This window comes from Cavia porcellus, unplaced genomic scaffold (genome assembly GCF_034190915.1).
Source record: "Cavia porcellus strain 051 isolate PalLab524CR breed Dunkin Hartley unplaced genomic scaffold, mCavPor4.1 scaffold_22, whole genome shotgun sequence".
Classification (NCBI taxonomy): Eukaryota; Metazoa; Chordata; class Mammalia; order Rodentia; family Caviidae; genus Cavia; species Cavia porcellus.
In genome coordinates this window covers 33,598,006-33,625,428 of record NW_026947505.1, presented here as the reverse complement: position 1 = coordinate 33,625,428, position 27,423 = coordinate 33,598,006, and the positions used below count along the sequence as shown (strand labels likewise).

General features: G+C 38.9%; 1 long non-coding RNA gene across 1 annotated transcript; it reads left to right on the top strand.

The window, feature by feature from the left end:
• Nucleotides 1-27,423, top strand: LOC134472103 (uncharacterized). The gene is made up of 3 exons (XR_010041945.1): nucleotides 1-249; nucleotides 16,490-17,377; nucleotides 23,626-27,423. It is a non-coding gene; the product is annotated as an uncharacterized LOC134472103 (long non-coding RNA).

The following is a 27,423-nucleotide window of genomic DNA, read 5'->3' as shown; positions in this document are numbered from 1 at the left end:
TCTACAAGAGGAAAAGAAAGGGAACTATAAATGGTGATTTGTGGACCATGAAGGAGGAGAGAACAAGAAGTCAACAAGAAGCTAAAATCTCCTGTGAGTTGTCACCATGAGCGGGCTGACTGAGGCAAAGCCAGACGCCAACCCCTTCTGGCACACAGGCAAGGAGACAAGAAGAGCCAGTGTTCCTCCCTTGCCCCATAAGTGACCAGCTGATCCAGAGACACACAGGCTATGCTGATAGCTAATAAGGTAACATATAACTTAATGCTTGTAGTGTCTAGTGTTTCCCTAACTTTGCAGTTTGATCATCTATTAAGAGAATAACAATATGCAATATAGCATATATGGGGAATCCTTCTGAAGGTGGTGGCCATTGTTAACTCCCTATTATCTTGTTTTGAAATCCTGCATCATTCTCATTGTTTTATGTGGTGAGGTTTTATTCTGTTTTATCTTGTTTGATTCTGTTGTATCTGATGGTATGGGCAGCTATTTCAAAAATACAAAATAAGACATCATAATAGCTAGTGCTGATTCAATATCATCTTGTTTTGAAGTCCCATCAAGCTTTTGTTCTTCTGTCTCCATCGGTCTTAACAGGTTGTATCTTATTGGATTTTATTATATGTGATAATATAAACAAAAACTTTTATAGACAAGAAGATTATACAGAAACCGTTGTTCATTTTCTGTTAGTTGGTTCTAAATACCCTGTGATACTGTCATTCTCTTGAATGGTTCTACATTGTCTTGATATGTTTGATGCTACAGTATACGAAGTTATACTCAAAGATTTCAAGGAAAGAGACACTATGGTAACTACTTTTATGTCGGGATATCTGGTGGTGAAACACTATTTTGCTTAAATGGTTATGCTTTGCCCTGTGCTGTTTTGTTGTTATGTCCTCTTTTACCTCAATCTACTTTTTTATTATTTACTTTTATCTTTTTAATTAAGGGAAAAATAAATAAAAAATAGCAGGATATATTACAGTAACCCACTTTGATTCCCTATTAACTTGATTTGAAACCCTGTATTGCTCTCACCATCTTGTTTTGACTGATTTTCCTCTATTCTGTTTTGCTTGATACTACCAAGTTTGAGAGTATAGGCAACAACTGTGATGACAATAAGATTCATTATGACACCCATTCTGGTTTGACTATTATCTTCTTTTGAAGTCCTGTAATGTCTCCAATGTTGTGGTTTTATTGGTTTTGTTCTTTACTGTTTTGTTCAATTTTATTATAACTAATGATATAGGCAATTCTTTTTAAGATAACAAGAGGCATTATGGTAACCATTGTTGATCACCTTGTATTCTGTTTTTACATTATGTACTATGTCCATCCTTTTGATTTGACTGACTGTTTTGTTATGTTACATTTGGTTTTATTCTCTTCAAAAAAGTAATAAGAAATGTGGGAGTAATAAAACCCAAAATGTTTAATTGTCATTGTACAAAAGAGAGGAAAAGAAAGTGCTCTAAAGGATATAACTGCATATATATTTAAGTATATAAGATAGATAACCATATTACTGAGTTTTGTTGGATCATTGAACAGAACTGTTTGCAATCTCACTGTTTGAATGTCCACTTTATATGCTTTAATTTTGTAACTTGAACAACTATTTCTAAGATGACAATATGTAATCTATTAACTAGTGATTTCCTACTGTTTGTTTTTTCTGAAATTCTGTATAACTTGTACCCTTTTTCTGTTTTTTTTCTCCTTAAATAAAATTTTTAAAAAATAACAAGATATATTATAGTAACCATTTTGAGTTTACTATTATCTTGTTTTGAAGTCCTGTATTGCATTCTTTGTTTTGTTTTTACTGATTCTATTGTGTTTCTGTTTTATTTGGTTTTACTATGTCTAAAAGTACGGGCAGCTATCTTTGAAGACAACAAGAGGCATTATTGTAACTATTTTTTATTTCCTGTTATCTTGTTTTGAAATCCTGTGTCACACTGTCTGTGTTTTGATTGACTTTATTCTGTTTTATCTTCTTGGTTTTATTCTCTCTAAAATAAAATTTTAAAAAATCATAAATGGTAAATATGAAGTTTTAGATAGCAAGCTGTATAAATAAATAATTTAAACTTAAAGCACAAATAAATAAGCAAAATAAAAGAATAATAATAGAAATAATAGAAAATAGATCAACTTTTTGCCAAAGGGAAGAGGACCAAAAGATAGAGGGCTAGGTGAGGGGAAAGGAGAAGAGAGAGAAGTGCCAGAAACAATTAAGAGGTGTTATGTACCAGCTCCACACAAGGAATGCATCATTATGTACTACAAACATGTACCAACAAAAATGAAATATTTATTTAAAATACTTATGATTATATAAAGTGATAACTTTAATAGAATATTGGGTATGGAATAAATATGCCTGCCTGTTTAAACTATTAAGACTTTAAAAGAGTGGGGAACTATTAAAGCTACACAGGAGCAAGTTTCTATATTTCACTGCAATAAAGTAATACCAGATATGTTTGATACACTGTGTCAATTAGAGAAGTTTAGAAGTTTAACTAAGAGACTCAGCAAGGAACTGAGATCTTTATTTTTCAAACATTCTGAGCCTGTGCAAGAGGAGGGCACGGAGCTGGTGTGAGTGCTACATTCACATGAGAGGTGTACCCTGTTTACAATATAAAGGAAGAAAAGGAGGCTTGCTCATCCCCATTTTGCTCTTGCTGCTTTGCTGTCTTTTGCAGCTTTGAAGTGTCGCCCCAGTGCCATGCCACCCTGCCTTGGAGCCAGCTGATTAAGGACTGAAACATCCACAAACTGTAAAATAAATAAAACTTTCTTTCCTTCATTTTGGGTGTCAAATATTTTGTCTCAGCAACAAGACAATACCGAATTTACATTTTGATAAATTATATTATAGGACTAGTGATATGACTCAGTGTCACAGTGCTTGCCTTTTATGTCATGTACAAGGCCCTGGCTTCAATCCCTACTACATGCACATGCGCGCACACACACACACACACACACACATTGTAAGTCCTACACAAAAGGGAAAATATGTATAATAGATAAATAAATACATAATTTTAAAGTTATTAAAGGAATTATAATATTACACAAAAATATCCATTCAATATAAAAGAAGGCAGTATAAAAAGGAACAGAGGAATTAAATGCATATTAGACATATAGAAAACAAAAATCAGGTACCGTATGTAAGTCCTACCTTATCAGCAATGACATTTAATGTAAAAGATTAAACAATTCAATAGTTTTAATAGTTCAGTAGATAATAATTCATTATCAGTTTGGATAATAACAAAAACACAGTTATGCTAAGGACCTGATTTGAGATCTAAATGCAGTACAGAAACATATTAAAAGTAATAGGTAGGAAATTATAAACCATGCAAACAACTGTCATGAGAAAGCTGCAACAAGAATTTAAAACAAAAATATTGCGAGTCAAAAAGGGATATTTTATAATGATGTCAACATTGGAAAGGTATTATGATCATAGATATTCATATAATCCAAAAACATAGCTCCCCCAGTATAGGAAGAAGTAACTAACAAATTCAATGAGGAACTAGGCAATGCAACAGTAATAGTTGGAGACTTCCACACTCCAATTTTAATAACTAGAATAACCTAGGTGGAATGTAATAAGGAAATAGAAGATTTCAATAAGAGTATAGCTAATCAGACAAGAGAATATTTCATCTAAGAATAGTGGAATATATATTCTTCTCAAGTGTGCATAGAATATTCTGGAGATGTATTATATACTGTGTCGATGTCCGCTCCCGGCCGGCAGGAAGGACACACGACAAAGTCTGGTAGTGGACAACCTTTTCTTTTTATTTTCCTTCTCCGTACAGCCTGCCCTGGGTTCTCCCAGCTGAAGCCTCCTCTGGTCCGCTCCCCGCGGCTCCTTTTGTGCTTCAGTCTGCCCCAAAGCCTCTACCGGTCCGCTCTCCGCGGCTCCTTTTGGGCTTTTACTTCTGGGCTTCTACCTGGCTTCTTCTTCCGCCCAGGGGTGGCACCGGTATATATACGGGTACAGTGTCCAATCATGTTAAAGTAAGCAAGGCAAGCTGATTGGCTAACATCATCAGTTGCCAGGCAGACTATATTGTTGAGCGGGTTGTTTACGCGGTAAGCAGGAAACTAACATATTCGATGGGAGGGGTAATCTACCTCAGGCTTTGCTCTTTACCACAGGCCGCACGTCCGCCGCGCAAGGCGAGCTATCACAGACGCGGCTCCCAACATCTCCCCCTATTTTATTTTTTATGAATGTGCGCATCGTAGCCCTTCCTGGACTGGGTGCAGAGGCTTATGCCCTATGTGTAGGTCCACCGTAGGTCCTTGGCTTAGACCCTGGTTGGCCATGCCATGGTCTGCCAAGGCCCTGAGGCCCTCGTCCTTTTTCTAGGGCCAGGCACAAACTGGACGGAACCTGGATGCACACAAGCTTGCACTCATTTCCTCTCCGTAAAGAAATCCCCTCGGAGAGAAATTTAGACCTAGGCAGCATCTAACAGTCCAGCGGCTTACGTGCAGGATGGGGTAGGGCCTGGCTTAGGTCGAGTCGTGCTGGGGAGGCACGCTCTTACCCGTCATTGACTCACCTACCCTGCTGTGTATTGTCACCTTATGGAGGAGAATGAGGGATGCCCGCCATATCTAGACTCGGTCGTGGGCCAATTGAGCAAGCCATGCATATGCCTGAGGATCTTCTTGTCCATTTCGGGCTACCGCTATTTCTATTCATCTTATTGGTTGGTCTGTGATGGATCTCCAGTAGGGCAGGTCTGATCTTCAGTCGAGGGCTTTGTTGCCCGTGTCAGTCTCTCCGGTATCCACAGTGGTTCTCGTCCCGATTCCTGTGGGAAAACACAAACCGCGCCTCGGTTCCAGCTGACCACTGGATCCGGGCCCATCCATTGTCCTGCCATAGATAACCGCGCCTTTGGAGGCAGGCCTTGGCTTACTCCCCCTTTTTGTTTTTTATTTTTTATTTTTTATTTTTATCTTTTTCGTTTTTTTTTTTTTTTTTTTTTTTTTTTTTTTTTTTTTTTTATTGGTACCAGGGATCGAACTGGCGATTGCCTGCTTACAAGGCAGGCGCTTATGCCGCTAAGCTAAATCCCCAGCCCCCGTTTCCTCGACCGGCGTTTTTCTCAGCCTGCTCGGCAGAGTAGCCGCCCATGAAAATCATAGGACGGCGGTCGAGACAGAGTGGAACGGGGCGTCACTTCCTGTGCCGGCTGAGAGAAGGGAGGGTTCCCTGTAGCGGCCTCTCGGTGGGGAGCCGCTTCTGGAGAAGAGCTCCAGGGCGGAGCGGATGGCTCTCTATCTCCTCCCCGCCAGAGAGCGCCGGGGAACTGGGTCTGGTCATCAGCGTGCCGACCTTCTCCCATAAGCATTTCCTTGTTCCACCCCCGGTTTCCCCGATTGGCGTTTCTCTCAGCCTGCTCTGCAGAGAACTCTGCGTACCAGGCTCGCCAATCCAGGTAACTGCCCGAGGGCAGACACGCCTTTGCCAGCTGAATCCAGTCCGCGGGGGTGAGGGGCCCAGAAGACAGATTCTCCAGCATGGCAATGGTGTAAGGCGCAGTCGGCCCAAAGGTTGTAACTGCATTTTTAAGTTCTCTAATCTGCTTTATCTCAAAAGGCTCCCATGCATTGCGTCCCTGGCCCATAGCTACTTGTACAGGAAATATCCCGTAGGGGCCACTATCTATCCCAGGTGGATGTACCTCATGAGACAAGCGTCCCCCCTGCCAAAGCCGCCTGTAAAAATACCGACCCGCCGGCGGCGGAGAATAAGACAGCGGCCGTGATTGGGCGGAAAATGGGGGCCCGTGCATCACTTCCTGTTCTGGCGAAAGGGGAGGGAGCTCCCAGGCGGCCGCCTCGTGGCGAGGAATCGCCTCCCTCTCACGCCGGGGAGCGCTCAGGAGCTCTCTACTCCTCCGCAGACCAGGTTGAGCAGAGCGCAATTCGCGGGGCAACGCTGGAAAAGAACCCTGCGACTCCTTATTGAGCGATTTAGGCTCCTGACAGCTGGTCTCTTTGGCCTCCTTGCCATTCAACTTTCCCTCGTCCTCGGAGTCAGACGACTCCGAGGCTAGAGCCCCGTCCTTCTCCTTAGCATCCTTGTTCCCCTTGACGGACCCCTCTCGGGAGCTCCCTGACTGGGCCTGCTCAAATACCCTGCGTACTTTTGTAAGCTCTTGAGAGCTTTCTCCACAACCACCCTCGCTCTTAGTGTTGCTACCTAACATGTTTCCCATCTTTTAATATGTTACTCACCGCGTGAGGCCCAAGGAATCCGCCACTTACGCGTGAGCCTGAGGGGAGTCTAAAAGCCCTGTAGGTGCGCGCCACCCAGAGCCCAGGCTTATCCCCAACTCACCTGTCTCGCAGCTCTGTACTGGAGCGTTGTCCACTTCCACGTCTCGGGGGTGATCAGTCCCCGGGCGGGCCTCCAAATGTCGATGTCCGCTCCCGGCCGGCAGGAAGGACACACGACAAAGTCTGGTAGTGGACAACCTTTTCTTTTTATTTTTCTTCTCCGTACAGCCTGCCCTGGGTTCTCCCAGCTGAAGCCTCCTCTGGTCCGCTCCCCGCGGCTCCTTTTGTGCTTCAGTCTGCCCCAAAGCCTCTACCGGTCCGCTCTCCGCGGCTCCTTTTGGGCTTTTACTTCTGGGCTTCTACCTGGCTTCTTCTTCCGCCCAGGGGTGGCACCGGTATATATACGGGTACAGTGTCCAATCATGTTAAAGTAAGCAAGGCAAGCTGATTGGCTAACATCATCAGTTGCCAGGCAGACTATATTGTTGAGCGGGTTGTTTACGCGGTAAGCAGGAAACTAACATATTCGATGGGAGGGGTAATCTACCTCAGGCTTTGCTCTTTACCGCAGGCCGCACGTCCGCCGTGCAAGGCGAGCTATCACAGACGCGGCTCCCAACAATACTGGGTCATAAAATAGAGTTTTGTAGATTTTTAAAGGATTGAATTACTACAAAAATGCATTACATTGCATCATCATAATGAGGAATGGTGAGCTTTAGGCTTTTGATTGTTTATCTTTTTGAGATGAGGCAGATATTTGCTATAAAGAAAATGCCATGTAAAGACTAGGTAGGTTTTCCCTCATTTTAAGTTTTCTAGCATTATGTCTTCCTTAAAATGACACAAATAGTGGCACAAGTTGTCTTGTAGAGTTCTTGAGGCATCACCTAAAGCAAAGGGAAATGCTAATCTTGAATCAGTAGCCATTTCTGGGGCCCAAAAAGAGTTTACGGGGATCTAGAGATTCAAGCGTTTCAAATGTGGCCCTGATGTCCAAATTCCATTTTAAAGGTCCCATTCTTTCCTCAGAAGTCACTGGCCTTGGCATGACTTGAAGAGGTTGAGAATTCAACCTGCTATAGAGTGCTGCATCTCATAGAACCAAATCCTTGACTTACTGTTCATCTCCTTGTGCCCTTTGGTTGCAGGAATAGATACACATACATATAATGTATTATATACTGTTATGTTTTGTGTCTGGATGGCCCCTCCAAAGCGTCATACAGGAATGGGGGCAGGCTTCTAGAGTTTGTGATTGATTTCTGGTTCAATGCTGGGATTATAAGTGTGAGTGTTACATCCACCCTAGAGTAGGTGGCTTACATTCAATATAAGGGACATAAAGAGTTTTTTTCTCATTCTCTTTTTTGTTCTTATTGTTTTTGCTATCTTCCAGCCACCATGAATTGTTGCCCTCTGCCGTGAGCCACCTTGTCTTAAACCCAGCAGATTATGGGCTGAAACCTCCACAAATTGTGAGCTAAATAAAATTTTCTTTCCTTAATTTTGAGCATTGGGTATTTTGTCTCAGCAATGAGAGAAAAATAACCAAGACATATATATGCCCGTATAGTACTTTATATTATCATTATAAAGAATATTGGTGTATAGACTATATGTAAATAGCCAAAAATGTGCTCTGTTTCTTACCTAGAGCCCTTAACTACTAATTAATTTATTTCAGCCTTTAATTTTCTGCCTCCAGAGCATCACTGACCCTAACAATAGCTTTCCTGTTTCAGACCTCTTATACTTCTTCTCTCACAAATGCCTCAATATTGCACCTGCTGGGACTTCATCACAGTACATTATTTTCTAGATGCTATTTGCTAGGATCCACCAGTAGCTCACAGTAGTGATGAGACTTTTATCTCTACATATCTACAAATCAAAATTTCATTTTAACTCCAAAGTCTCTTTTTTTTTTGTCTTTTTTCCTTTTTATCGATACCAGGGATCAAACTCACGACTGCCTGCTTGCAAGGCAGGTGCTTATGCTGTTGAGCTAAATCCCCAGCCCCCCAAAGTCTCATTTTAGAGCCTGCCCTCTCAGACCACTTCTGAATCTCAGACAGTAACTGCTGGTAGCCAATTTCTTCACAAAGACTCTGATAACAGATTTGCTAATAATCAATGTGTCAAGGAGTGCTCTCAGGAGAGAAGAAAATAGGATTCATACAAGAGAATAGTTAAGCCAGGATGCAATCAATAAAGATTTTGGCCTCTTACTTAGAACATTCTGGAACCATGATGGCCCCCCAGGTGTGTCCCAGGTTGGAGCAAGAAGCATCAGCCTTTATATCCCTGCACTGACCTGTTGGGTGACAGCTGACCCAAGGAAGGGGATCTGTCATTAGACAATGATACTCTCTCTGCTTTAAAGGAAGTCCCAGAGGGAGATCAGTGTACACCAGTCAGTTTCCAGCAGTCCTAGAAGCTGGGTGGCTGGTGCATCCATCCTGCAGGTGGGTATACGGTTAGTTCATCATGTCATCCATTGCACATCCATTGTATCTATTGCTAGAGTCCAATCATTTTATATTTTGTTGCTTTGCCTTCCATAATGTGCATCATCTACCTCTAGATACAACATGGTATTTGAGAGGAGAGGTGATGGTTCTTTAATTCTGATGCAGGAAATATGGAGAAGTTGATGCAGTGCAGGTGAGGTTGTTACACTGATGACTGGACTGTGACAAAGTTCAATTCTGATGTCTCTCTTTTTAAAGAGGCATAAGGGGCAAGGTGGCTGGCTGAGAGCTGGGGAAGGACAACTATGGAGACAGGCAGCATGAAACCCTTATTCAGACAGTGGCAGATGGCTGTCTGGGGAGTTATAAAAGATAGCCGAACATCACTGACTCTCTGGGATTCGTGGTTGTGAATTTGAAGAAAACAACATATTTGTGTGTGTGCAGAAGAAACTTATTCTGGCTATATTGAAAGAAAACAATTTTTATTGAAAAGCTTAGCAAGGATTAGTAGTAGGCCCACATACAACTACTTTCATTGAATGATAAGTGTCCGCAGCACCCAGTGAGTTTCCAAGAGTTCAGAAAAAAGTCAGAACTCAGAACAAGGAATTTTATTGGTATGCTTGTGTCCCTCAGGGAGGTAATATAGCAGATCTGGGAAGAAAAGGTGCTCCTATTTCCCAATAAGGCTGTACAGAGAGGTGATTCCCCCAAGGGCAGGACCTACTATTGCTGACTGGCAACAGAGATGGGGAGATGAGGTGCAGGGAGCTAAAAATAACAATCACCCACAACAAGCTCTCAGCAATAAGTATTTATTGATCGTAGCTGGGCTTCTCTCTAGTTTACACTTTTATTTCAGTGTGTCAAAGAAGAAAAATGAGGATGTTTGACACAGCAGTAGATGATCAATAGCAGTTTTTTTTCTGTTCAGGGACATTCCTATCCATTATACAGACAGCGTTCTGGAAGGAATTCAAAACTGTATGTCAAAAGCCATGAAAGTACATACCATTTGGCATAACTGCCTAAAGATGTAGAAAGATATTACTATTGTTCTGCTTTTCACAGTTACTTGTGGCACTGGTCACATCTATTTTGAACCCTAAGGGTTTTTAAATAAGGTTGTAAATGCAAATTAACTTCAGCGATGAGCTGTGGAACTAGGACAGTGATGATGCACATTAATTCATGTTTCTTTTTAAATAGTAGAATTTGCAGTAGGAGGCATTTTCTTCTTGGCAGATCTGTTCTTGGTGATCTTAAGTTTGTCATTCTATCCACCTTGCAAATGGATATTGTATGGTTGTTTGTTCTGAGCTGAATGCATATATTTGAGAAAGCATTCAAGGAACAAACCAAGAAAAAGAATCCACTGATGAGCATGATTACATATAATATATATTTTTGTCTTCTTTCATTTAACCATTTTCCAGCATCTATTTTATGTCCTTACTGGTTTAGGGAAGATGAGAGATGCAAACACGGCATAGATATAGTCTCTATTCTGAGGACTTGTAACTGTACTGTTTATTGTGCTCCCAACTGTTACAGGGATGCACCGTCTTCTTTTTAGGTTTTCCCTGCAGATGTCTAGTGCTTCCGTAGCCACGCTGTGATGAGGAGGTAGCAAGTACAAAAACTAAAATGCACAAACTGAAATTGGCAGAGTACGTATAGAGCAAGAATCTGGCTCCCTGATGACATACTTAAGCCACCGAGCTTTCAGGCAGACAATAGATGTCACTGTGACTAAGAACAAGTTTTCACTGAAGCCAAAAGTGCTCTGCGTTATCACAAAGAAAATACCAGGAAGCTGGGATCTTTGATCCTGAGGCTAGAGTTCACATTTTTACACTGAAAAGTTTAACTTTTCTCAGAATAATTTGCACATTTTTAAACATTTGACGTTGCTCCACCTCACCACGATACCACTTTTGTGACAGAAAGCCTTTTCTAATTTGGGTATAGAATTTACAAAAAATACCGATCCTGGTGCATTTCCTCTGTGGAGTAAACTAGACATTGCACTAAAGGTACAGCATATCTTACCAGAAGGCAACTTTGGAAAATTTTCCCTCTGCTGTGACATTTTTAGAGACATTTTAGTAGAGACATTTTTAACATTATCCTAAGAAATAAACTAATTAAAAGGTTATGCTAAATATTTCTAAGACTTGTTCTAAAATAACTCCATCAGGTAGAGGTTATTTTTGCTTTTCTGACCCATTTTAAAAATGGAAATGAAGAACATTTTACATCGTTCCAGAGTTTCATGCTATTCTGCTTCTATGGCTGGATTTGAAGAGCAGAGGAGAGGTAGACCAAGGCTGAAGTTCTCAGCTGGGGCTGGGAGCACGCACCTGCAGTCCCAGCGATTGCCACGCTGCAGCACAAGACACTCGGGGCTTGTGAACCTGAGGCCAGCCTGGGCAACACAGATCTTGTCTCAGAAAGAAAAAATAAGACTCATGTCTTCCATTTCACTTCCTCTTTTCTTTTTTCAAATCAACAAGCTACATACAATGAAGCTTTCACTGAGGCTTACCTGCATCACCTGGCAAGCTAGAGTCTGTGTTATTGTTCATTAATGATTCAGTTTGATCCAAGTGAACTTCACCTCCATCTACATCCATGATGGCTTCTGACTGAAATGGCTCTAAATTTTCTTCAAAGCTAGAGATCACAGTGGGCACTGTTATTGAAGCATCTGTAGGAAAATAAAGTAATGGACCTGCTAATGTGCTTGATGGCTTTAATAGCTTTGAAAACTGATGTGTTTCATGCTTATTTCATTCATAGTTGCTCTTGGCATTGGGAATGGCAAGACCATATATTATGCAGAGGCAAAAAATGATCCAATAGCCCTTGTGTTTGTATGGCAAGAGAATACAAGAGAAATATTATTGTCATACTATAAAATTACAACTCATATCCATCTTCTTAGAACAGAATTATGGTACATGAGAAAGGAGGCAACCAGCTGGGAGACTATTGCTGGCTTAAAGGAATTGAGCTCATTTGTTGAAAAAAAAAATGCTAAGTGAATAATCCCAAAATAATAAGTAAAGAAGCGCCTGAGAAAGAGGAATTCAAAAGATTTCCTGCTTTTCTTTCATAGGGTCTTCCCAAGCCTGTGGTTTCAGAGTTTTATTTCACATTCTGGACTATGTTTCAGAACTTTCCAACTCTTTCCTTCTTTGCTCTATGTAACATTTTTAGGGCACTGTTCCTGGAGGTAATTGGATTAATCCAAGTAGATCACATCATGAATTAGCCCCATATGAGGAATATTTTCACAGATGCTCTCTGAAGACAAGCCCCCAGGGGCATCAGCAGCTGTGAATCTTGGGCACCGTAGCAGGCTCTGGATGGACCCTGAGATACTTGGGCAACAACCAGCTGGATATGGGGGAGGCGCTGGAGAGATGGTTAGTGCTAATATGGTAAAGAACAAAAGTAAAATTCACAGTGATTCTGAGCCTCCTTTGTGGACTCCAATGTCTTTGAACAGTTCAAAGATCCCTGGAAGAGAAAGATCAGTTTTGTCTCTGTGTCTCTGTGTCTCTGTGTCTCTGTCTCTCTCTCTGTGTCTCTGTCTCTGTCTGTCTCTGTCTGTCTCTGTCTCTGTCTGTCTCTGTCTGTCCCTGTCTGTCTGTCTCTCTGTCTGTCTGTCTCTCTCTCTCTCTCTCTCTCTCATCCAAACTCTTCCTGAGGCAAAGATACTGCAGAAGGCTAAAGAAGAACAGTGGGAGGGTCTCAGAATTAGAAGCTAACCAGGCCTTTTTTTAGTGGTAGCGGATGTTAGTATGAAACACGTGGGTCACCAGTTGAGTCCACCTACAGATGTGGGCTTAGTTCTCAGGGGGAACAGCCAACATGGCCTCACCAAATCTACTATGCCCCCAGATCCTGCCACTCACTTTCCACGGTCCTGCTCCCCAGTAAAATTGCTGAGCGACCTTTCCCATCAAGTCACATGGAAAGTTGTGATGTCCACTTCAAAGAAATTTAATTGTTTTCTTTTGAATAAGTAATAGCAATGCAACCATTGGAGTGTGTGAAAATTTCAGAAGTAAACCAAGGAAAACGGGGTGTGATGGTTCACTTCTCTTTCTTGTCATCCCAATTTTAGTACGGTTGTTGCCTCTTTTCCTGCATTGAGGATCTGTGGTTGCAAAGAGCTGCCCATTCCCAGATCTTTTTTTTTTTTGTCTTTTTCGTTTTTATAGGTACCAGGGATCGAACTCACGACTGCCTGCTTGCAAGGCAGGCGCTTATGCCGCTGAGCTAAATCCCCAGCCCCTGCATTCCCAGATCTTAAATAAAGTATTCTGTATTGGTTCGAGTACTTGAAGTCCCCTGCCTCTTCACATAATTACAGGCAATTCAGACACTTAGAAAAATACGGAATAAAAGTTTTCATGGTTCTGAATAAAACTAAAAGGAATATGGCTACCAAAACTTCCTAAAATTCAGATATTTTATTGTCCTACATCATCTCAATAATTGATTTTATGACTTATATCTGATTGAGCTTTTTTTTTGGAATAAGTTTATAAGGTGAATATTCTCCAATGAAAATAAAATTGCATTACTGATTTTTATCTCCTAAATGATTTATTGATATATTTTATTCATCTTTCAATTTTAAGGACATATTTTAAAAGGAAAGATAAATATATATTAGAGGATAAATAGTATTTTTTTCTATCATCAACTACTAAGAGGAAATTTATTTGTTGAACAAATGATAATGTAGCAATATTCTTTCTGTTCTTAAAATAAAGGAGGAACAGTTCAAATTTGGCATAATAATGCTTATTTTTCAATACCTATAGTTACATATCTAGATGTTTCAGGTTGTATTTACTTTGCTTAAATACTTAGGGTTTGTTCATGACCTAAAATATGTAATTTAGTGGAAGATGGCTGAGCTCTGTTAGGAACAACAATCTTTCTTTAGATATCAAACCTAAGTTACAAGACCACAAATAAACAAAGTAGTTAAAAGTGGAAAGATGAATGGGTAAATTTTTATCAAGGAAACATTTCTTTATACTCAGTGAACTCAGGTATTATGTACCTGGTGTTTTAGTGTATTATTCTCTATGAGCCTCTTGATTCCCATATAAAATAAGCATTGTAAATTCTATTTTACAGATAAGCAAACAAAGCTCAGAGTGCTTCAGTGACCTTCTCAAGTATACAATAGTGAATGGTAGGGCTGAGATTCTAGCTGGAGATGATTAATTTTCCTTAGATAAATCAACCAAGACAACTACCCTTTTGACACATATATGTTATTAAATAAATATGCATTTCTATATTATGTTTTCTTAAATTTTAAATTGACAAAATTATATGTGAGATATATATGTAACATATATATATGACACAACGTGATGTTTTGAGATACGCAGACTTTTTGAAATGATTGCATCAAGCTATTTCACGTATACATTACATCACGTAATCATTTTTGGGTGAAGAAAACCCTTAAAATCTTCTCTCAATGATTTTCAAGTTTACAACCCATTGTTATTAACTATAGTCCCTGTGTTGTACAATAGATCTCTTGAACTTGAAATTTTGTAATCTTTGGCCAACATCTTTCCCATCCTCCCTCTAACTTTTTAAGTTAAAAAGATATGTTTAACAAGGAAAAATAAACTAGTGTCATGTAAAATTATTTTGGGAAAATCCACTGGCTATAAAAGCCCAACTTGTAAACATCTCCCAATGTCAACAATCGAATGACTGTAGCTGTCATCACTTATGTGATTTAATTTCCTGCGGGGTCTTTGAGTGTACTTCCATGTGTCTTATGGGGATGTGTGACCAGCGCTAGGCTCTCATCTCCTAGGCACTGAGGCTCTTGCTCAATCTTCCTGGCATCAGCCTCTCTATCCTTCAGGCTTTATCTGTCTCCAAGGCTTCCCCAGAACAGGGATGATTTAAGTTTGTTTTTTTCTTGATTTCCATTCTTAGATCAGATTACCCTACACCCACCCACACACACAAACACACACACACATACTTCCCACCCCATTACGAAAGTAACATACTGCAAAGCTTAAGAAAAAATAGATAAATCAAAGGCTGAAAACAATGTTATATTTAATCTCATCACCCAGAGATCCCTTTGGTTTGCCAATTCATGTGTTTGTATGCGTGTGTGCCCGTTAACAACTAACAATCCACACTGAATTTTAAATTTAAAAATTCTCAATTTAAAACAGAATGATTCAGCTGGCTGTGGTGGTCCATGCCTGTAATCCCAGCACTTGGGAGGCTGAAATAAGCAGATCTCTGTGAGTTCAAGGCCAGCCTGGGCTACATGGTAAGATCCTGTTCCCAAAGACAAAGACAAAAACAAAAACAAAAAACCAACAAAAAAATAGGGTGCTTCAGATAGTTTTTTTTTTTTAACACTACAATTGCTTTTAAAATGGTCTTTTTCCACTTATCTGACTCTCCATTATCTTACATAAAATATTCAAACTGATCTTGTGTCTTCATTATCTGTCCTGTAAAGAGAAATTTTTTTTCCTTGAACTATTTTAAATGCCTAAAATGAGAATGTCCCTTTTCTACCAATGTGTCTGTCATTTCCAGTGTACATTAGCAAGGAAGATTTTTCAATTCTTTTGACGTGTTCACTAGCCCCTCTCTTTGGAAAAAGGTGCAGACTTTCTTGGCTAGCGAGACGGAAAGTCCAACAGGCTTTGAACAGAGCCCCTGTAGCCACGGAGCCAACGTCAGAGAGCAGCTCATGTCTCTGCATCCTCTGGGCTCCACCTTCTTGTGTGGCGAGGTCAGCTGGAAGGGAAGCTGCTGTCTGAAACTCTCCAGCTGCACTGCCCGTGACTGCAGGGGAAGCCAAAAGTTCTGGAGCAGAAGGGAGCCACACTGTCCCTCCTGATTCTGCTTGCATTCTGTGACCTCCCATTAGTTAGAGGGGAACAACAGGAGATTAGTGAGCATCCCAAATCCCAAGAATGTTCTCTAACAACTCTATATTTTATAATATGCATGTACGTGGGATATTCTGTGTGTGTTATTCTGTTAGTGTTTGTATGTGTGTGTGTGTTGCAAAAGAACATATTATTTCTCAGAATTTGAATTTTGGGTAGATTTTTAAAGTTGCACAGAAATACTTCAATTACTTTTAAGGCCTATAATTAATCTTCCTGGGATAACTCAGAAAAGAAATTTGCAAATTGGCTAAAAGTAACCTATAAGTTTAGTATAAAATTGAGCAAAAATTTATAAAATATAAATTGTATCAAAAGCCATTATATATATGATCAAAGGCCATTAATACATATTCATATATACATTTGTACATATATTCATATATATGTATATATATTCATGTATATATATATACATATATATATATATATATATATATATATATATACACACACACACACACACACACATATACACTTTAACCACCAACTGACGCTCTCTGAAATGAGAGCAACACGCTAAGTTTCATTTTCTTAGATTTAATTTAGCTTTTGTAGTTTGAGAACTATCTCGGGCTCTTTAGTTCCTTCTGCCTTCTTCATTTGTCCTTGAGATATCCACCTGTCACTGATCAAGAATGAGCCATCTCATTCTAAATCCCAAATAGAGTTTTTTTTTTTCAGAGTCAAAGAAGTATCTCCTGAGACAAAGATGTGGCCACCCCTGGAATTCAGACTCCACAGTCATGTTTGGAAAAGAGAAAGCCTGGGGTCATAAAACTGCTTGGAGAGATGAAAACACTTCCTAGAAGATAACTCATTGCAAGGGAAGAAAAAAACAGGCACAACCACCTTGATGCTGTCACAAAGCCCTCATTACCAGTGTGAGAAGTAATTTGGGACACAATTTTGTGCCAGTCTCTCATTAGCACCCAGGGATTTACATCTGGGTCCTAGGGATAGAAAGGGCTTTGGACGAAACTCGAAATATGTTAGCTTGACTTGATAGCTCCTCACAAAGTGTGGTGTGAGAGAGATAGGGAAAGAGACCTTGGCCAATAGACTATTCTGAAACTTCAAAACTGCCAGCACACATTATTGTCAAGAGCCAGGCATCACCAAGGTCATGGATGTGATTCAAGACAGATGTCTATGGGAACAACAGTTCTGTCCAGTGGTATGCCCTCAGGCCTGCAGGTGTGATGAACTCCGGGAACCTGTTTGGGGCTCTCCCAAGGCAGCATCAGTATGGTGTCCTGCTAAGGAAGGTTCAGCGTGCTGGGGCTGGGGGATGAGATTCTTCCTTATCAGAACTTCAGTCTGAATTTCCAGGTTGGAACTGGCAGAGGACTAGGAAGGAGAGGAAGATAGGAGGAACTCTTCAGAAGTAAGCAAAAACAGGGCTACTGAATTTCTTTCCCAGGCCAGGTGTTGATACGGCTAGATGGAAATGGTTGAAACCCGACCAGACACGTTTCCAAGTATGCACGAAACTCAGATGCAAAACTAGCAGCAGGCGGACATTCATTTCACTGAAGCAAGAGTTTCACTGGGAATGTTCAACATGAAAGTGTAAGTATCTACCCTGGCCAAGGCAAAGTGATGATAAGAGAGGGAACTGTGAAGGATTAAATTATGTTTTCAATCTCAAAGTGGATTTTATAGCAGACTATATATGTGCTCATCCATGTCATTTTGAATGATCATTTTATTGTGATATAGCATATTGGGATAGCAGGTTAACAAGACTGTTACCCAAGATATTTTCAAATAGAATAAGTTTCTGTTAGTACTGTCCGAAGGTATTTTATTTCCTAGGGTTCTTTGAAGTCACCTATTTTGGATGGAATAGATGTGGGCATTGTGATATACTGCAGGTGGGGTCTGCAGTATCAATAGACTTGTAATTTGTTTTTGCATTGCTTATATTCTAGAAATTTTTTAAAAATCCAGAGCTCCAGCTGCCTTCAACGTTACTGATTACATTAAGCTTAATCACTAATAAAGATGTCACATTACTTTTACAGCTGAGAAGTATGTATTCATCTCAGATGCCCATTTTTGGATTTGGTCTTTGAATTTTGAGTGCCTGATTTTAAAAAATTCTTTATGTGTTCTAGATAGAAGTCTTTTGTCTGAGGGACAGTTGACTAAGATTTTTTTCCAAATTTGTGAGTTTTCTTTTCACTCTATTGGAGATTTCTTTTGACATGCAAAATCTTTTTAATAAGATGAGATCCCAATTGTTGATTCTGGGAAGTATTTCCAGTGCATTTGATTTTTGTTCATAAATTCTCTGCCTACCTCTATGTCTTCAAGATTTCCACCTACTTTGTCTTCCAGAAGATTTAGTGTTCCTGTTTTAATATTTAGATCATTGATCTATTTTGACTTTAGTGTATGGTGATAGACAGGGGCCTAGTATTAGTTTTCAGCATGTGGAGAGCCAGTTTTTCCAGCACCACTTGTTAAAGAGGCTATCTTTCTTCTAGTGAACATGTTTGGCTTCTTTGTCAAAGATAAGGTGGCTGAAGGTGTTTGTAGTTGTGGCTGCATCTTTTAATTTATTCCACTGGTCTTCAGGTCTGGTTTTGTTCCAGAAACATGCTGATTTTATGACAATAGCTTGTAGTATAATTTCAAATCGGGGATTGTGATCCCTCCTGCCTTGACTTTGTAACCCAGGATTCCCTTTGCTATTCTAGGTCTCTTCCATTCCAGATGAATCTTAGGGATGATTTCTCTAAGTCTGTGATATGTGCTAATAGTATTTGGATTGGAATTGCATTAAATCTATATAACAATTTTGGCAGAATGGCCATTTTCACAATGTTTATTGTTCCTATCCATGGACAAGGAATGTCTTTCCATTTTTTGAGATCCTTTTCAAATTCTTTTTTCAGGGTATATGATTTTCAATGTATATATCTTTTAATTGCTTTATTAGATGAATTTCTAAGTATTCCATTTTTTGGATCCTATTATGAAAGGTGCGGTTTCTTTCTCAGTGGGTTTGTTGTTTGTATAGAGAAATGCTATTGATTTTTGAGCGTTAACTTTGTGTCCAGCTACATTACTGAATTTGATTAACAGATCTGGAAGACTTTCAGTGGAGTTTTGGGGGTCTTCTATGTAGAGTATCATGTCACCTGCAAATAACGATATTTAATTTTTTCTTTTCCTATCCGTATTCCTTTTATTTCTCTCTCTTGTCTAATTTGCTCTGGCTAATGTTTGTAGAACTATACTGAATAGGAGTGGTGACAATGGACATCATTATCTTGTTCCTCATTTAGGTTGAAAGTTTTCAGTTTTTGTCCATTTACTAGGATGTTAGCAGTTGGTTTAACATAGATGGCTTTATTAGATTGAGGTAAAGACCATCTGATCCAATTTTCCATAGTTTTATTAAATCATAAAGGAGTGGTGAACTTTATCAAATCTTTTTCTGCATCCATTGAGATGATCGTTTGACTTTTGTCTGTGGCTCTGTTGATGTGATAGTGTATAACATTTATTGATTTGCACATGTTGAACTATCCCTGCATTCCTGAGATAAATCCCACTTAGTCATGGTGTATAATCTTCTTGATGATTTGCTGCATTCTGTTTGCCAGTATTTTATTGAGCATCTTTGCGTCTATAATCATTAGGGAGATTGGTCTATAGTTCTCCTTTTTGATTAGATCTTTCTCTGGTTTCTCTGGTTAGTAAAACTTGCTTCCAGGAATGAGTTAGGGAAAATTGCTTCCCTTTCAATTTCATTAAAGAGTTTGAGGACTATTGGCAGTCAGCTGTGTATCCATCTGGACCTGGGTTTGTTAGTATGGTTCTATTTTTTTATTTTTTATTTTTAAGGTAGTAAAATACCACAGAACAAGACAGAACAAAGCCAATTGAGACAGTGTAGTGAAATTGGTACAGAACTTCACAGCAGGTTACCAGGATAACAGTAATAGGTATCACAATATATCTCGTTAACTTCACAATAGTTGTTCTTTCAATCATGTATGGCAAAATAAAATGAAATAAAGAACATTATAGCACTTAGCAAAACAGAATATTGAGTAGCGCAGAATAAAGCAAAACAGTAGTAAAAATATTTGCCTTAAAGAGATGGTAGAAGAAAATCCCCCTTATTTGCTATATTGCATATGGTCAACCTCCCAAGGGACACTCCGATCTTTGGTTCCCATTTGCTAATAGGGGGCAGCGGAAGTGGGATGTTTGACTCTCAGCCCATGAACCGGTAGGCTCACTATTGCTTAGTAGGGAGGCAGGCTGGTTGCTTGGTTTCCCAGTACCCTACGTTCCAACATGGCATGGATCTTGGGAGATGCTGGGTGGTTCTCCCTCTGGAGGGGCTGCATCCTGCAACACCACAGCTGCTTACCAGGGAGGCAAGCTGGTTGCTTGGTTTCCCAGCATCCTAAGTTCCAACATGGCATGTATCTCAGAAGATGCTGGTGGTTCTCCCCCTGGAGGGGCCACAGGCAGTATGGTTCTAATTACATTTTTGATTTCATGAAATTAGGCTATTCAGCAATTTTATATCATCTTGATTCAGCTTTGGTAATTCATATGTTTCTAGAAATCTGTCTGTTTTTGCTGGGTTACCAAACCTATCAGAGTAAGGGTTTTCAAAGTAGGTATAGATGATTTTCTGTATTTCCACAAGGTCTGTAGTGATTTCACCCTTTTCATTCCTTGTTGCATGAATTTGAGTTTTTTCTTTTCTTTTTTTGATAAGATTGGTTAGGGGTTTATCAATTTTATTTATTCTTTCAAAGAACCAACACTTCAACTCGTTAATTCTTTGTATGTTTTCTTAGTCTCAATTGTGTTCATTTCTGCTCTGATCTTTATAATTCCCTCCCTTATTTGGGCTTTGGGCTTGACTTGCTCTTCTTTTTCTATGTTTGAAGTGTAGCATAAGGTTGTTTATTTGTGCTCATTCTGTTTACCTGGTGTGTGAGTTCACTGCAATGGATTTCCCTCTGAGGAATGCTTTCATTGCATCTCACAGGTTCCAGTAAATTGTATTTGAATTTTTATTGGCTTGTAGAGATTGTTTAATTTATTCTTTAATTTCCTCTGTGACCCATTGATTATTCTGGAGAGTATTATTTAATTTCTATGTGTTTATGGAGCTTTTGCAGTTTTTTTTGTCCTTAATTTCTAGTTTCATGACACTATGATCAGATAATATGCATGGGATAATTTCAATTCTTTTGCATTTACTTAAGCATTTCTATGGGTTAGTATAGGGTCTACTTTAGAGAATTTCTCATGTGTAGCTGAGAAGAATGTGTGTTTTGATGTTCTTGGGTGGAATATTCTGTGCACATCTACTAAGTCCATTTGCTCACAAGTTTGTTCAGTTCTGTTTCTTTGCTTATTTTTTGTCTGGTTGATCTGTTTTTTTGTGACAGTGGGATGTTAAGGTTTCCTGTTATAACTATATTATTGCTTATTTGATTTTTCATGTCTATTAATATTTATCTAATATAGGCAGGTGCTCCCTTATTTGGTGCATGTGTATTTAAGATTGTAATGTCTTCCTCTTGAAGTTTTCCCCTAACCAGTATTTAGTATCCTTCTTTAACTCTTTTGATCATTCTTTGAAGTTCACATTGTTTGCAAACAGAATAGCTACTCTTGCCTTTCTTTGGGTTCCTGTAGCAAAAAGTATTGCTTCTCATCTTTTGACTTTCAGTCTATGAATTTCCCTTTGGGGTTAAATGATTTCTTATATAAAGAATATGGTTGGATGTTGTTTCTTGATTCATTCTAGCAGTCTGTTTCTTTTACTTGGTGAACTGAGGTAATTTACATTAACAGTTGTAAGTGATATAGATTCACAAGTTTTTGTCATGTTATCATTCTGCTGTTAGTTCTTTACCTTTCTCCTCTCTTTAATTTTCTGCCCTGCTTGGTGATTGTTTTTTGTTGTTGTTCTTGAAATTGTAGTTATTTTTATGTCTATCTAGAATATCTTTCAGTACTCTTTATAGGGTTGGTTTGGTGGTCATGAAGTTATTCAGTTGTTCTTGGTCATGGAAGGATCTCCTTTTTTCATCGATTTTGAAAGATAGTTTTGCAGGGTACATCAATCTGGGTTGGGAGTCATTTTCATTTAGAATTTGAAATACTTCACTCCATGCTGTTCTTGACTTCATTATTTAGTGTTGAGAAGTCTTCTGTGATTCTGATGAGCTTTCCTTTGTAGGTTATTTGTTTCTTTTTTCTAACAGCTTTTAATATTTTGTTCTTATGCTGAAATTCAGGGATGTTGATTATTATATGTCTGGGCATAAATTTATTTTGGTTATGGCTAATCGGAATTCTGTATGCTTCACTTATCTGTATGTCAGTCTCTTTTCCCATTCCTAGGAAGCTTTCTGCTATTACTTCTGTAAATAGTCTTCCTTATATCATTTGTATTGTCATCTTTTTTATTTATACCTATCAATCTTATATTGTTTTTCTTTACATCATCTTGCAACTGCTGAATTACTATTTCCTGGTTCTTTGTTATGTTTAGGAGATCTTTCCTTACCTGGTCACTAGCTACAATCTTGTCTTCAAGGTCTGAAAGTCTATCTTCCCACTCATTCAAGCAGTTTTGCCAGCTTTTGATGGAATTTTTGATTTCCTGGATATCTCTTTGAATCTGTTTCATGCATTCTAATTCTTTCTTATATTGTTCATTCAAGGTTTTCATTGCTTTCCAGTGCTCCTTTATGTTTTTAACTTTGTCTTCCTTAGATGTGTTCATTTCTTTCATTGTGTTTATAATTTCTTTTTTTACCTTGGAGATTATTTCTTATCTGATTTCCTTACAGCTTCATGGAGTTGTTTATTTCAGTTGCAATGATTTCAAAGTTTCAGGTATATGACTTACACTTTCTTCTATGTCTATGTCTCCTGGACTTGTTTGGGATGGACTGGTGGCTTGAGATTGCATTTTTCTCTTTTGCTTTGTCATTTTCTTGTGTTCCTCAGGGGCAGCTGAATACAAACTTACAGTTGTTTCCTGAGTTGGCAATGGCTGTCCATACTGGATGGGGTTTTCCCAGCTGAGTGGTGGGTCATTAGGCAGGCATTAGCAGGTCCCAAGCAACACACACAGGCTCCCTGGCTGGGTGGAGTATGCTGGGCAGACCTTCAGCAAGCCACACACAGTACACTGAGGCTCCCTGGCTGCTTGCACTTTCTGGATGAGGCCTATAAAATCCCAAGCCTGCACCGAGAAACAAAGCCAATTTTAAATTCCAAGATCAAGGGGCCAGTATGTATACACTAGAAGTCAGAAAATACTAAAAATACTAAGGATAATATATAATATTCATTCCTATTTTAAATTTCTTTCTTTTCCTTCCTCCTATTTCCACACTCATCTTGTTTCCCTTACTTTTCTTTTCCATCTCCCATCTTACTTTGGCTGATTTATTTATTTATTTTTATTTAAAGAGAAAAAAAAGAAAGGAAATAAAAAAAACATAGCAGTAAAAGGGTACAAATAATACAGAATTTCAAGAAAAAAAATACAGTAAGATATCACTTGTTAATAGGTTACATATTGTCATCTTAGAAACAGTTGTCCAAATTATAAAATTAAAGCATATAAAGTATACATTCATATAATGACATTGCAGACAGTGCCGTTCAATGATCCAACAAAAGCTCAGTAATATGAATTTCCATCCTACACACTCAAACATACATGCAGGTATATCCCTTAGACCACTTCCTACTTTTGCTGATTTAAATAAGCTGCTTTATTTGTTTTGTTTTGTTTTGTTGTCTTTTTGGAACAGGGGATCACTTTGCAAATAGTCCATAGAGCCATCAACAGATGAATAAAGGATAAACATGGGTAAAGAAAATGTGGTATTAATGTACAATTGAATACTACATTGCCATAAAGAAGGATGAATCAGACATTTTTAGATAAACAGATGCACCCCGAGACCATAATTTTAAGTGAAATAAACCAGACATGCAAGTTTATTACATTGTTTCTTTTTTGTGAGAACTCAAAGAATAAATAGGAAGCAAAATGGAGAATGGATATTGGGAAGTAAAGAACTTGTTCAAATGGAAAGATGAACGAGGGATGCAGTGGGGGAAAGAAAAGTAAGGAAAAAGGATTTTTTAAAAAGATAGTAGAAAAAAAAAAAAAAGATGGGAATCCCAGCATCACACATCCCAGAAACAGTCACCTCGGAAAAGTCCCATTGAGACTTCATGAGGCTTTGGAGGGACATCTAGACACAAGACAAAACACAACTGAAAACTAAAAGTGGAAGGGGAGAGTTCTGAAGATGGCATCTTGATAGGTAGCTGGGTAGAGAGCTTCTCTGAGAAAAACAACTCAGATGCTAGAATTTAACAACATGGAGAAGACCAGATGAAAGGAGAGGGATTCTCATGACCCAGGAAGAAACTGAGAGAGGAAAAAAAGAAAGAAAGGTAGGAAAAACATGAATGAAAGACTGGAACCAGACACACTCACTGGCACTGGTCCCACGCCGTGCTGGGCGTGTCGTGGAGTCAGAAGATTCACGGTTGCACGGAAGCTGCAGCCTCCGAAATTGGGAGTTGGTGAGTCCCGGGCCTTTGGCGGAAGGACGCGGCACAGCATAGAGTGGAGCCAAGGTGGACAGCTGCATTAATTCATGGTGAGTGCTGGAAATTGGTTCCCCCTGCACATGGGGCTGGCTGGAGGACCTACTGGAGTTGGGTAGGACAGGCCTGAACCCAGAAATGCAGTGGCATCAGTCAGTTGCCCCTGGCCCAGAGAGGACTGGTGGGATCTGCTTGGGCTGGGTCACGCCCCTGGTCAGGACCCAATAGCCAGGGATGAAACTGTCCTGAACCTGTGATGTTGGCACAGCACAGACTAATGTGATGAAGGCACTCACCGGTTGACTGGCTCAGAGGACAGGGGCCAGCCCACAGTTCCTGCATGCACCTCAGATAACAGCAAACTGGGGAAGGCAGCAAGCCCCCAGCCAGCATGCTTTAGAAAAACCATAAGCAATATGGAGAGGGCCTGAGACCTCCACCACACACCTGTCTGAAAGAAACCAGAAACATGACAAGAGAAAGAAATAAGAAAAAGCCTCCAGCCACTGACCCTGGGAAAATAAGTCCAGGAGAAGTAAATACAGAAGAGATCCAGTGCAGCAATCATTCAATTTTGCCACAACACCAGCAGACATGAAGAAATACCTTCGTGACCTCATAGACGAACTTAAAACTGAAATTCTAATCCAAGTGAGACAAGATATAAAAAGATTAATAGAAGAAATGCTAAGCCCTTCTCAAGAAGATACAGATGGAAGAATAGAGGAGCCCAGAAAAAGAAGAAAAACCTTTGGTGAAGAGTATAAACAAAATCTAGAATACATGAAACAGATCCAAAGAGATTACCAGGAAATTAAAACTCCATTGAAAGCTGGCAAAATGCCTCAAAGAAACTAACATTAGCCTTTCAAAATTTGAAGATAGATTTGCAATGTGTGATTGTGAAAGAAAAGACCTCTTAAAAATAACAAGTAACCAGGAAGTAACAATACAAAGCCTAGAAGACGACAAGAGGATCTACAACTTAAGAATAAAAAATGTGAGCGAAGAAGCAGGTGTAACCACAAATGAATTACAAAGGCTATTCACAGAAATAATTAAGGAAAACTTCCCAATCATAGGAAAAAGAAATGATATCCAGATAAATGAGGCATACAGAACTCCAGCCAACTACAACCAAATCAGATCTACACCCAGACATATAATAATCAAGATCCCAGAAATTCACCACAAGAACAGAATATTAAAAGCAGTCAGAGAAAAGAAACAGATTTTCTATAAGGGAAAATCCATCAAAATAATGACAGACTTCTCAACACAAACAATCAAATCAAGAAGAGTCTGGAGTGAAATAGTCCAAGCCCTGAAAGAAAATAACCTCCAACCCAGATTGATATACCCTGAAAAACTGTCTCTTAAAATTCATGGAGAAACAAGATGTTTCCAAGACAAGGAGGAACTGTGGGAGTTCATGGCCACCAATCCAACCCTACAAAAAATACTGAAGGACATTCTACAGAGAGATAGAAAAAAAATACCAGGATTCCAGCAACAGTGGCAGCGAGGCCTCAATGAACAGGGCAGACAGTGGTAAAAAGTTTCAACACCACTTAAATAGATAACAGATTGCTCCCCTAATCTAAAAAACTAAAGAAGTTAGTGGGACCCAAAATATACAAAGCACCCTGAAAAAGGGAAAAGGAAGGATTGCCTAAAAAAGGAAGGCAGAGGACATTGTTAATAGTGTATCAGGATTTAAAAGCCACAGTAGTCTTATCACTCTGTTTAGTTTGATTATATTTTGTTCCGGTCTGTCTACTCATACTAGACTTCAGGGCACAGACAGCTATCCCAAAAATAGCAGGATATACCATGGTAAATATCATTAATTCCTATTAACTTAAACTGAAGCCCTATATTACTTGCATTGTCTTACTATAACTGATCTTATTTGAATCTGGTTTGTTAGACTGATTTTATTCAAATTTGGTATGCTTGATAGTATCAAGTCTAGGAGTGGAGGCAACTACTCTGAAGATGACAAGATGCAATGAGATACTCATTACGGTTGGATTATTAACTGCTTTTGAAGTCCTACAATGTCTCCAATGTTGTGTTTTTATTAAAATTGCTCTGTAATGCTATGTTCAATTATATTATGTCTGATAATGTAGACAATTCTATTGAAAATAACAAGAGACTGCATAGTAACTACTGTAGATCACCTAATATTGTGATTTTATATGTCTTTTTCGTTTCATGTTTTTCTAGGAATTTGTTTGTTGTCTTGTTTTGATCTATTTTCCCCTATAATACAGAAAGGATAGGTATACATGTAGAGATTCACATGTGTGGAGAATTTGTTAACAGTTATGGAAACAGACTATATAATGCACGATGTAATGAACAGATACTCTGAAGAAGAAGAGACACTAAGATACTCAGTGCTAATTATGTAGCATTATGATATGAAATCTAGCAACACTACTATTCACTGTTCAGAGTGATATTAGTATAGCCTTATTTTAATTTCAGCATACATAAAGATATGGACAGATACTTTGAAGAGAACGAGAGACATTAGCAGCCATTGTTGAATTCCCCATTGTTTGGTCTTGAAGACCTAAAAAGCATTCATCATCCTGTTCTGATTAATTTAGTACTACAATGTTAATTTAGTACTATAATGTTCAGTATGTATTCACTGTGTGTGAAGATGTGGACAACAATTTGGAAGAAAACAAGAGACAATATGATAGATAGATAAGAAAACAAGAGACAATATTGCTTTGAAATCCATGTTTCTTAAAATTGCTTCTTTATGATGTTTTGTTCTATTTAATTTTACCCTCTTTAAAATAAAAAAATTAAAAAATAAAGGAAAAGATGGAAACAAAGATATATGAATAGAGAAAGGAAGAAGCATTGAAAGGACAAGAGAGAAATAGGAAAAAAGAAGTATTATGTACAGGTACAAATTCCCTGTGATGAATATTACCATTATGTATGACAAACTTGTATTAATA